General features: G+C 39.4%; 1 pseudogene across 1 annotated transcript; it reads left to right on the top strand.

Annotated features, from left to right (window-relative positions):
* The first annotated feature begins 1688 nt into the window (after window positions 1-1688).
* LOC103070778 (ADP-ribosylation factor 4 pseudogene) lies at window positions 1689-3428 on the top strand (annotated as a pseudogene). The gene has a single exon (XR_014368663.1). The product of XR_014368663.1 is annotated as an ADP-ribosylation factor 4 pseudogene (transcript).
* The last annotated feature ends 6355 nt before the right edge of the window (window positions 3429-9783 follow it).

Raw genomic sequence — 9783 nt, 5'->3', positions numbered from 1 at the left:
GATAGGGAAGGTGGGAGGGAGGGATATGCAAGAGGGAAGAGATATCAGAACATATATATATGTATAACTGATTCACTTTGTTATAAAGCAGAAACTAACACACCATTGTAAAGCAATTGTACTCCAATAAAGATGAAAAAAAGATGGAAGAAAACATTTCAGACAGACAAAAGCTGAGTTCTATCACCATGAACAGACCAGCAGTATAAAGAACTTTTCTTCCTACTACTTTAATCTCTTTTTTAAAAATATTTATTTATTTGGCTGCACTGGGTCTTAGTTGCGGCACATGGGCTCCTTAGTTGTGGCATGAATGTGGGATCTAGTTCCCCAACCAGGGATAGAACCCAGTCTCCCTGCATTGGGAGTGCAGCATCTTATCCACTACGCCACCAGGGGAGTCCCTACACTTACTTTTTTTTTTTTTTGATTTAATAAAAAATGAAAATACAACATATTAAAATTAGGGGATGCAGTAAAGAAGTATTTACAGGAATATTTATAGCATTTTCTATGAGGCAAGTGTTATTGGATATAAAACCATTCAAGCCTTATGAGAAAAAAAGATATTACAAGAAAATAACAACCAATATGTCTCATGAACATAGATCCATGATAATAAATAACATTATAAACAAATGGAGTTTATCCCAGGAATACAATATTGGTTTAACATTTGGAAATCAATCAATGCAATCCACCATATTAACAGACTTAAAAAACAAAACTGGATATGATCATCTCAAAAGATGCAGAGAAAGTACTTACAAAATTACCATTTGTAATGAAAACTCTTGGCAAACTAGAAATAGATGAGTGCCTCCTCAACTTGATGAAGGGCATCTATAAAAAGCCTGCATCCAACATGATACTTAATGGTGAATGGCTGAATGCTTTCTCTCTAAGATCAGGAACAAGGCAAGGATGTCTGAACTCACCACTTCTTTACAACATTGCATTGAAGTCCTAGTCAGTGCAATAAGGGTGGCAGGGCAGAGTGGTGGGGGAGACACTGAGGTTGGAAAGGAAGAACTAAAACAGTCCTTGTTCACAGTTGACATGATCATCTAAGTACAGAATTCGAAGGAATCTACTGAAATCTACTGGAACTAATAGGTGAGTTTATCAAGGCTGTGAGGTACAGAAACCAATTGTATTGCAACAAACAACAAAAACATTTACAGTAGCATCAGAAAATATGAAATACCTAGGCATAAATTGAGGGGAAAATCTACATGACCTGTACACTGAAAAGTAATAAATATTGCTGATAAAACTTAGAGAAGACTTAATAAACAAATAGCCATAAGATATTAATGGACCAGAAGACTCAATATTGTTAAGATGTCAGTTCTCTCCAAATTGATGTATACAGTCAATGTAATCACAATTAAAATTTCCTGCAGGGTCTTATGTGGAATTTGACAAGCTGATTTGAAAATTTGTATGTAAATGCAAAGGAACTAGAATAATCAAAATAATTTTGGAAAAAAATTTGGAGAACTTACATTACCTCATTTTAAGACTTATTATAAGTGGGACCGTGTCCGTCGCCCTTTACACAGGGGCTGACTGGCCTCGCCCAACTCCAGGAGCCACGTCCGGGGGGGGGACGCCGGCCAGCGGCGCAAGTCAGTGAAGATGGCCAATTCCCCTGGTGCGCAGGCGCACTGGTTCGGGCAGCGCCGGAAGCGCAGGGGGATGGGGCGACGGTGACGCGGTTCTGTCCGCGTTGGAGGGGCCGGGCTGCTGCCGGAGTCGCCGCGGCTGCCGCGTGACGTAGCATAGCCGAACATTTAACGCCAGAGCCGGAACAGCCCCGCCAGTCGTCAAGCAGGTCATCACCCCGTTAATTCCTTCCCGGAGGGGAGCTCCGTCCGACACACCGGCTGGCGAGCCGTCCCTGCGGCCCTCAGCTCCTCTTTCCTCCCTGAGTTTGCCGGGAGCGTGAAAGAAGGCTCGGGGTCGCGCCAAACCCCTTCTGCTTCTGCCCATCGCAAGTGCCACTACCGCCATGGGCCTCACCATCTCCTCTCTCTTCTCCTGTCTCTTCGGCAAGAAGCAGATGCGCATTTTGATGGTTGGGTTGTTTGCTGCTGGCAAGACCACCATTCTGTATAAACTGAAGTTAGGAGAGATAGTCACCACCATTCCTACCATTGGTTTTAATGTGGAAACAGTAGAATATAAGAACATTTGTTTCACAGTATGGGATGTTGGTGGTCAAGATAAAATTAGGCCTCTCTGGAGGCATTACTTCCAAAATACCCAGGGTCTTATTTTTGTGGTAGATAGCAATGATCGTGAAAGAATTCAGGAAGGAGCAGAAGAGCTGCAGAAAATGCTTCAGGAAGATGAGTTGCGAGATGCTGTGTTGCTGCTTTTTGCAAACAAACAGTATTTGCCGAATGCTATGGCTATTAGTGAAATGACAGATAAATTAGGTCTTCAGTCTCTTCGTAACAGAACATGGTATGTTCAAGCCACTTGTGCTACACAAGGAACCGGTCTGTATGAGGGACTTGACTGGCTGTCAAATGAGCTTTCAAAACGTTAATTGAAACTGGATATCTAACCAAGGACATGTTTGATAGAATTGGTCTAGGCTTGTTACAACAAAATTAGTTTGCATCTTGGTTATTAAACAGTATGTGGGACTGGTTTGGGCAGAATATTACAGCGTTTAAACTTATTTTGTTGCCAATTATTGTTTACCAAGTATAATGTTGCCATTTAGCAATATGCTTGGTTTTAAAGAGATTCTCTTAACTTGGGGAAAAATGTGTCCTCTTTTAATTTTACTTCCCTTAAGCCTAAATGCCTGGACATAGCTAATGTGACACCTTTAAATAAATCCATTTTGAATGTTTTTTTGAGCCCACAACAAATAATGTTTTAAAGTTATCCCCTTGCTACTTTACTGATACGTTTATCATTCCTGGGACAGTCTGCTGATTTAAAAAATGTAGCATTCCATTTGTATTTATTTTTCTCCCTTGCCAAAAAAGATTTTTTAATACTGCTTGTACCAGCCAGGAAAATGCTCCAAAACACTATTCAGATCTGTTGCACTGAGGAACTTATATTTCCCTCCCATTATTAACTCCTGGCTTCCATCAGCCAACCTTACCTTGGTGTGGTTTGGATTTGATAGCTACTTAGTTCTGTGCTAGTTGCAAAGAGTTAATATTGAGGTGATTTTTAATACTCAGCAGATTGTCTTCCTTTATATTGTATCTTTTTTATGTTGCATGTTGCTTTTGGTATCAGCCTGACTCTTGGCCCAGTATATGATAGTTCTGCTGATGTTTTATTGTTTGTTGGTGAACATGTCTTCATTAAGAGTTTTGGAAAACTCATCAGACTCAATGAATAAGTTTTCTTCATAACCCATTTGGAATTATTCCTAATAAAATGATAAAACATGTAAAAAAAAAAAAGACTTATTATAAAGCCACTATAATCAAGACCTTGTGGGGAGTCCCTGGTGGAGAAGTGTTTACGAATTTGCCTGTCAGTGCATGGGACATGGGTTCGATCCCTGGTCCAGGAAGATCCCGTATGCCATGGAGGAACTAAGCCTGTGTGCCACAACTAATGAGACTGCTCGCCTAGAGCCCGTGCTCTGTAACAAGAGAAGCCACCACAATGAGAAGCCCGTGCACCACAACAAGAGTAGCCCCTGCTCGCCACAACTAAAGAAAGCCCGTGTGCAGCAATGAAGACCCAACACAGCCAAAACTAAAAATAAATAAAATAAATAATTTATTTTTAAAAAAGACATTGTGGTATTGGCGTTAAGATAGACATACAGATCAATGGAACAGAATAGACAGTTGAGAAATAGACCCACACACATATTGTTAATTGAGTTTCAACACAGGTGCCATGGCAATTTAATTGGAAAAGGATATTCTTTATTTTATTTTATTTTTTTTGCGGTACGCGGGCCTCTCACTGTTGTGGCCTCTCCTGCTGCGGAGCACAGGCTCCGGACGTGCAGGCTCAGCGGCCATGGTTCACAGGCCTACCGCTCCACGGCATGTGGGATCTTCCCGGACCGGGGCACGAACCCATGTCCCCTGCATCGGCAGGCGGACTCTCAACCACTGCGCCACCAGAGAAGCCCAGAAAAGAATATTCTTTTCAACAAATTGGATACTCAAATGCAGAGAAATGAATCTTGATCCTTATCTCGCATCATATATAAAATTCATTTGGAAAAGATCATAGATCTAAATATAACAATTAACACCATAGTGCATACAACTCAATATCAAAAAAACAAACAACCCAATCAAAAAGTGGGCAGAAGACTTAAATAGACATTTCTCCAAAGAAGACATACAGATGACCAACAGACACATGAAAAGATGCTCAACATTGCTAATTATTAGAGGAATGCAAATCAAAACCACAATGAGGTATCACCTCACACCTTTCAGGATGGCAATCACCAAAAAGTCTACAGATAATAGATGCTGGAGAGGGTGTGGAGAAAAGGAAACCCTCTACACTGTTGGTGGGAATGTAAATTGGTACAGCCACTATGGAAAACAGTATGGAGGTTCCTTAAACTAAAAAGGAGCTACCATATGATCCAGCAATCCCATTCCTGAGCATATATCCAGCAAAACACGCTAATTTGAAAAGATACATGTACCCCACTGTTCATAGCACCACTATTTACAATAGCCAGGGTATGGAAACAACCCAAGGCCATCAACAGATGATTGGTTTAAGAAGATGTATGTATATATATATATATATATATATATATATATATATATATATATATATATATATATATATATATAATGGAATATTAGCCGTAAGAAAGAATAAAATAATGCCATTTGCAGTAACATGGATAGACCTAGAGAATATCATACTAAGTGAAATACGTCAGACAGAGAAAAGACAAATATTACATGATTTCCCTTATATGTGGCATCTAAAAATAATACAAATGAAACTATATACAAAACAGAATCAGAATTACAGACATAGAAAACAAACTTATGATTACCAAAGGGGAAAGTGTGGAGAGGGATAATTTAGGAGATGGGATTAACAGATACAGACTCCTATACATTAAATAGATAAGCAACAAGGATTTACTGTATAATATAGGGAACTATATTCAATATCTTATAATAACGTATAATGGAAAATAATCTGAAAAGTATGTATATATCTGAAAAATATCATAAAATAAAAGCACTTTATGAGACCTTAAAAAAATCAGAGTTAACACCATAAAATATCCAAAAGTAAGCAAACAAGAAGATATTAGTGACTTTGTTTCTGGCAAAGATTTCTTAAATAGGACAGAGAAGGCATGAAGTATAAAAGAAAAAATTGTTAAATTGCACTTCATCAAAGTTAAAAGTTTTTGCTCTCCTGAAAACACTTCTGCAAAAATAAAAATGCAAGTCACAGACAGGAAGAGAACATTTGCAAAATATGTACATGATAAAAGTCTTGTATTTAGAATATGTAAAAAAAAAACTCTCAAAATTCAATGATAAGAATACAACCTAATTTTAAAATGAGCAAAAGATCTGAACACTCTACCAATGAATATACAGATAACAAAAAAGCACAAGTGAACTAATGACTACCATCATTAGTCATTAGGAAAGTGCAAAACAAAACTGTAATGAGATACCACTGTACAACCACTAGAATGGCTAAAACAGTCTGTCATACCAATTATTGGCATGGATATGGAGCAAATGCAAACTGGTACACACACTTTGGAAAACAGTTTGACAGGTTTTTTTTAATTTTACAAGTTACACACATCTACTATTAAATCCAGCCATTCTACTCAGATATTTACCCAAGAGAAATAAAAACATGTCTACAGAAAGATTGTAATGCAAGTTCATAGCTGCTTTATTTCTAATAGCCCAAAACCAGAAACAACCCATCAACCCATCAACCCAAATGTCGATGGATAAACAAATTGTGATATATCTATACAAAGGAATACTACTCAGCAGTCCAAAGGAATGAATTGTTCATACATAACAACATGGATGAATCTCAAAATAATGATGCTGAATGAAAGCAACCAGTCAAGAAAGAGTACATATTATATGATTTCATTTACATAAAATTCTAGAAAATACAAAGAAATCTAGAATGACACAAAGCAGATGAGTAATTGTCTGGAGATGAGGGTGGGGGAAAGGAGGGAGGGAAGGATAACAAAGTAGCACAAGGAAATTTGGGGGGTGATGGATATGTTTGTTTCTTTTATTATAGTGATTTGTTCACAGGTGTATACTTATGTCAAAACTGTTCAAATTGTACAGCTTAAATACAGTCTACTGTATATCACTTATACCTCACTAAGTTGTAAAAAAAAAATTTAAGAACATGACAATCAGAAGATCTCCATGGAGTAATCCTTCATCTCCTGTGGTTGCAGGGTGAGTTGGAGGCAATCCAGGGGCAAGTTGAAAGGGTCACAAAGTCATAGTGCTTGCAGTGCAATCAAAAGACCTAGACAGGTCTTGTGCACTAAGCTAGCTAAGGACATTAGTGGGGAAGAAGTGGAACGCTGAGAACTGGGATGGGGATATTTGGGCAGACATAGACAAAGCTGAGAACCTTGAGCCTTCAGACTCTCCTGCTGATGGAGGAAACCCTCCTCCCTGTTTTGAGGAAACCAGCCCTTCTCTGCATAAAGGCCTTTCAATGACTGCACCTGGCTCAGTTGCCCCACACACTTATGCTGATTCTCCTTAGGATTTCCTCAATGCCTCCAGTCCACACTGAGACATATCTCAGGACAGTCCAGACAGAGAGGAACAAGATCTACTCCAGGAGGAGATGACATTTATAAACCAAAAGAGTTTCAAGAATTTACCAATCTGTATTGCCAGGAGCTCAGAAGCATGTGTGAATGTGGATTCTAAGGTGTTCAGAAGTTGATTGGGCTGAATTTATTGATATGGCCACACTCACCTGAGATTAGGGATTTAATGTGCTGACTTGAGTATCCAGAAATAAATGGTGCTTAAGGACTTTCCTGGAGGTCCAGTGGTTAGGACTCTGAGCTTCCACCACAGGGGGCACGGGTTCGATCCCTGGTCAGGGAACTAAGATCCTGCAAGCAGCACAGTGCAACCAAAAAAAAACCAAACCAAACCAAAACAACAGAAATGGTGTTTGGTCTGTTAGGTTGGCTCATCAAAGCCTGAATTCAACCAAAGCCCTACAGTTACAAAATGCCTGAACTTCTCTAGTATGCTATAGAAAAGGATTTCTGAAGGCTTGGGGAATGCATATGTTTGTTCCTATTACGTGCAATATGTTTAGCCATCCACTGTGGGACCCAGAGGATATCCTCTTCATCAGGTTATTAAGAAATTAGGGGAGCAGCAGAATTCTTGATGAATTTGTGGTGGTTATAGACTGAAGATGACAGTGGGGAAAATTGTGATGGAATTGGTTCCTTTAGTTCACTGGGAATAATGAAACTTTGAAGTGGTAGAAGTCAGGTGGTGACACAAATTGCAGCTAAGCTTCCTCCAGATGTGGTTTCTTTAATGGAGCAAATCAACACCATCCCTAGCATCTGTTAGGCTGCTTTTGACCTGGCAAATGTGTTCTTTCCCATCCTGATCAGTAAAAAAAAGAGAAGAGTTTGCATTTACATGGAAATAACAGAGTATATCTTTACATCTTGCTCTCAGATCTAGGTCAGCTTTCTTGCTCTTGTCCCCAGGGGCATGGTATCTCAGTTCCCATAAGACATTATGCCTGTCCTTTACGCTGGTGACCTTATACTAATTGACCATGGTGAGTAGAAAACGACAACTCCCTAGATGACTTAACAGGACAAATACACACTAGAAGGAGGGAGATAAACTTGGCAAAAAGTTAAGGGTCTGCCACATAGCTGAAGCTTATAAACATTTTGGGATATCCTTTCTAAAGTGAGAGACAAGATTCTGTACCTTGCACCTTGAAGACACACAACACTCTCTGGATTTGGGAGGTAAAATATGCCACATTTGAGCATGCTGCTCCAACCCATTTACTAGGTAATTAATAAGGCTAGCAGGTGCCAGTGGCACATGGTGTAAGAAAAAACATGGTAGCACGTTCACAATGTAGTCAAGCTGCCCTACCACTTGGGCTTTATAGCCCAGCAGTCCCAACTGTATTGGAAATGTCTCTGGCAGACAGTGAAAGACTGTATGGAGCTTCTAAAGAGCCCTAATAGGAGGATCATAGCACAGACCTCTAGGGTTTAGGAGGAAGGTAGTGCCCATCTCTGTCAAAAAATTATTTGAAAATTTGTTCCAGGCTTGCTGCTGGGTCCTGGTAGAGACTGGAAGCTTGTCAGTAGGATACCAAGTGCTATGTGATTATGAACTGACCTGGATTTTATCTAATCCATTGAACCTTAAAACAGAGTATACAGCATCATTTCAGTATAAAGTAGATGTATATATATGAGAATGGGTCTGAGAAGGTCCAGAAGCCCAAAGGTAAGCTGTATGAGCAGGTGGCCCAGACGTCTTCAACACCTACTTATGCTACACTGGCTCCTGTTCATCTCCATACTTCTGGCTTCATGAGGAGTCACTTGTGACATGTTAACAGAGGGAGAGTATATTAGGTCTAATTCACTGTGGATCTGCACAGGATGCTGGCAACATCCAAAAACAGTCACTAGATTACAATCCCTCAACTGGCCCAGAAAATGGTGAAAGGATATTCTCCCAGTGAGCACAACTGAAGGAAGCTCCACTTCATATACAAGCGGGGTTGGGATCTTATTGACTGTGGGCAGTAGCTAAAAGTTTCTCAGCTGATTAGGGACTTGGAAATACGTTGGAAAACTGGTGATTAGGTCTGGGGAGAGATATACTCAGAATGGGCACTAAATATATTGGTGTCCTTGTGAATGTCCTCCAAAGGGCTTAGATAAGGCAAAAAGCTGTCAGTAGTCAGATGGATAAGATGATCCATCCCGTGAATGTCAGCATTTTCCACCACTACTCAGTGATTGCCCAAAGTGGCCAGGGTTACAGGGATGGCAATACCATTCATTATAGAATGCCTTATCCATCATCATTTTATTACATACAACATTATCTACAACCAGGAGACCCATGTACAGCAAAGGAATTGTGGTAATGGGCTCAGAACAACAAAATACACTCATCGTTACCTAGAAACAGCCGGCTTTGACAGAATGGTGGTAAGACTTGCTGAAGCTCAGGTATAGCACCAGCTGGGAGCCATCTAGTAATAAGCCAATGCACATGAATAATAATCTTTTTATTTCTTCTCTCTTTCCTATTTTTATTTATTCTCAAAACAATCCTCATCCATAACTGAGCTCTGTATTTCTAATTATATGGCCATTTCCATTTCAAACTCAATAGGTCCAAAACTGAATTTCTTATCTTTCGCATCATAAAAGTGGTTTCTTTTCAGTATTCCTCCTGGCCTCAGTTTATCTAATCATCCAAGCCAGAAATGTAGATGTTGTCCTAGCCTTCTTACCTTTCATAAGCTCTTATGTGTAATCTGTCATTAGGTTCTATTAACTGTGCTTCCAAAGTATCTCCCAAGTCTGACATTTCTCTCACTCCCCACTGTAGCATCTCATCATTCTCAACTCTACTTCACCTGCCAAGTCCTTCTAATTGGTCTCTCTCTCTTTTTTTTTTTTTTTTTTTTTTTTTTTATCATTTTAAAAATTCCACTGTACTTTTTACAGTAATCAAAAAAAATCCCTTATTAATACTAAAG

This window comes from Lipotes vexillifer, unplaced genomic scaffold, assembly GCF_000442215.2.
Source record: "Lipotes vexillifer unplaced genomic scaffold, Lipotes_vexillifer_v1.1 scaffold1725, whole genome shotgun sequence".
NCBI classification, from domain to species: Eukaryota; Metazoa; Chordata; class Mammalia; order Artiodactyla; family Lipotidae; genus Lipotes; species Lipotes vexillifer.
This window is presented reverse-complemented; position numbering and strand designations above follow the sequence as displayed.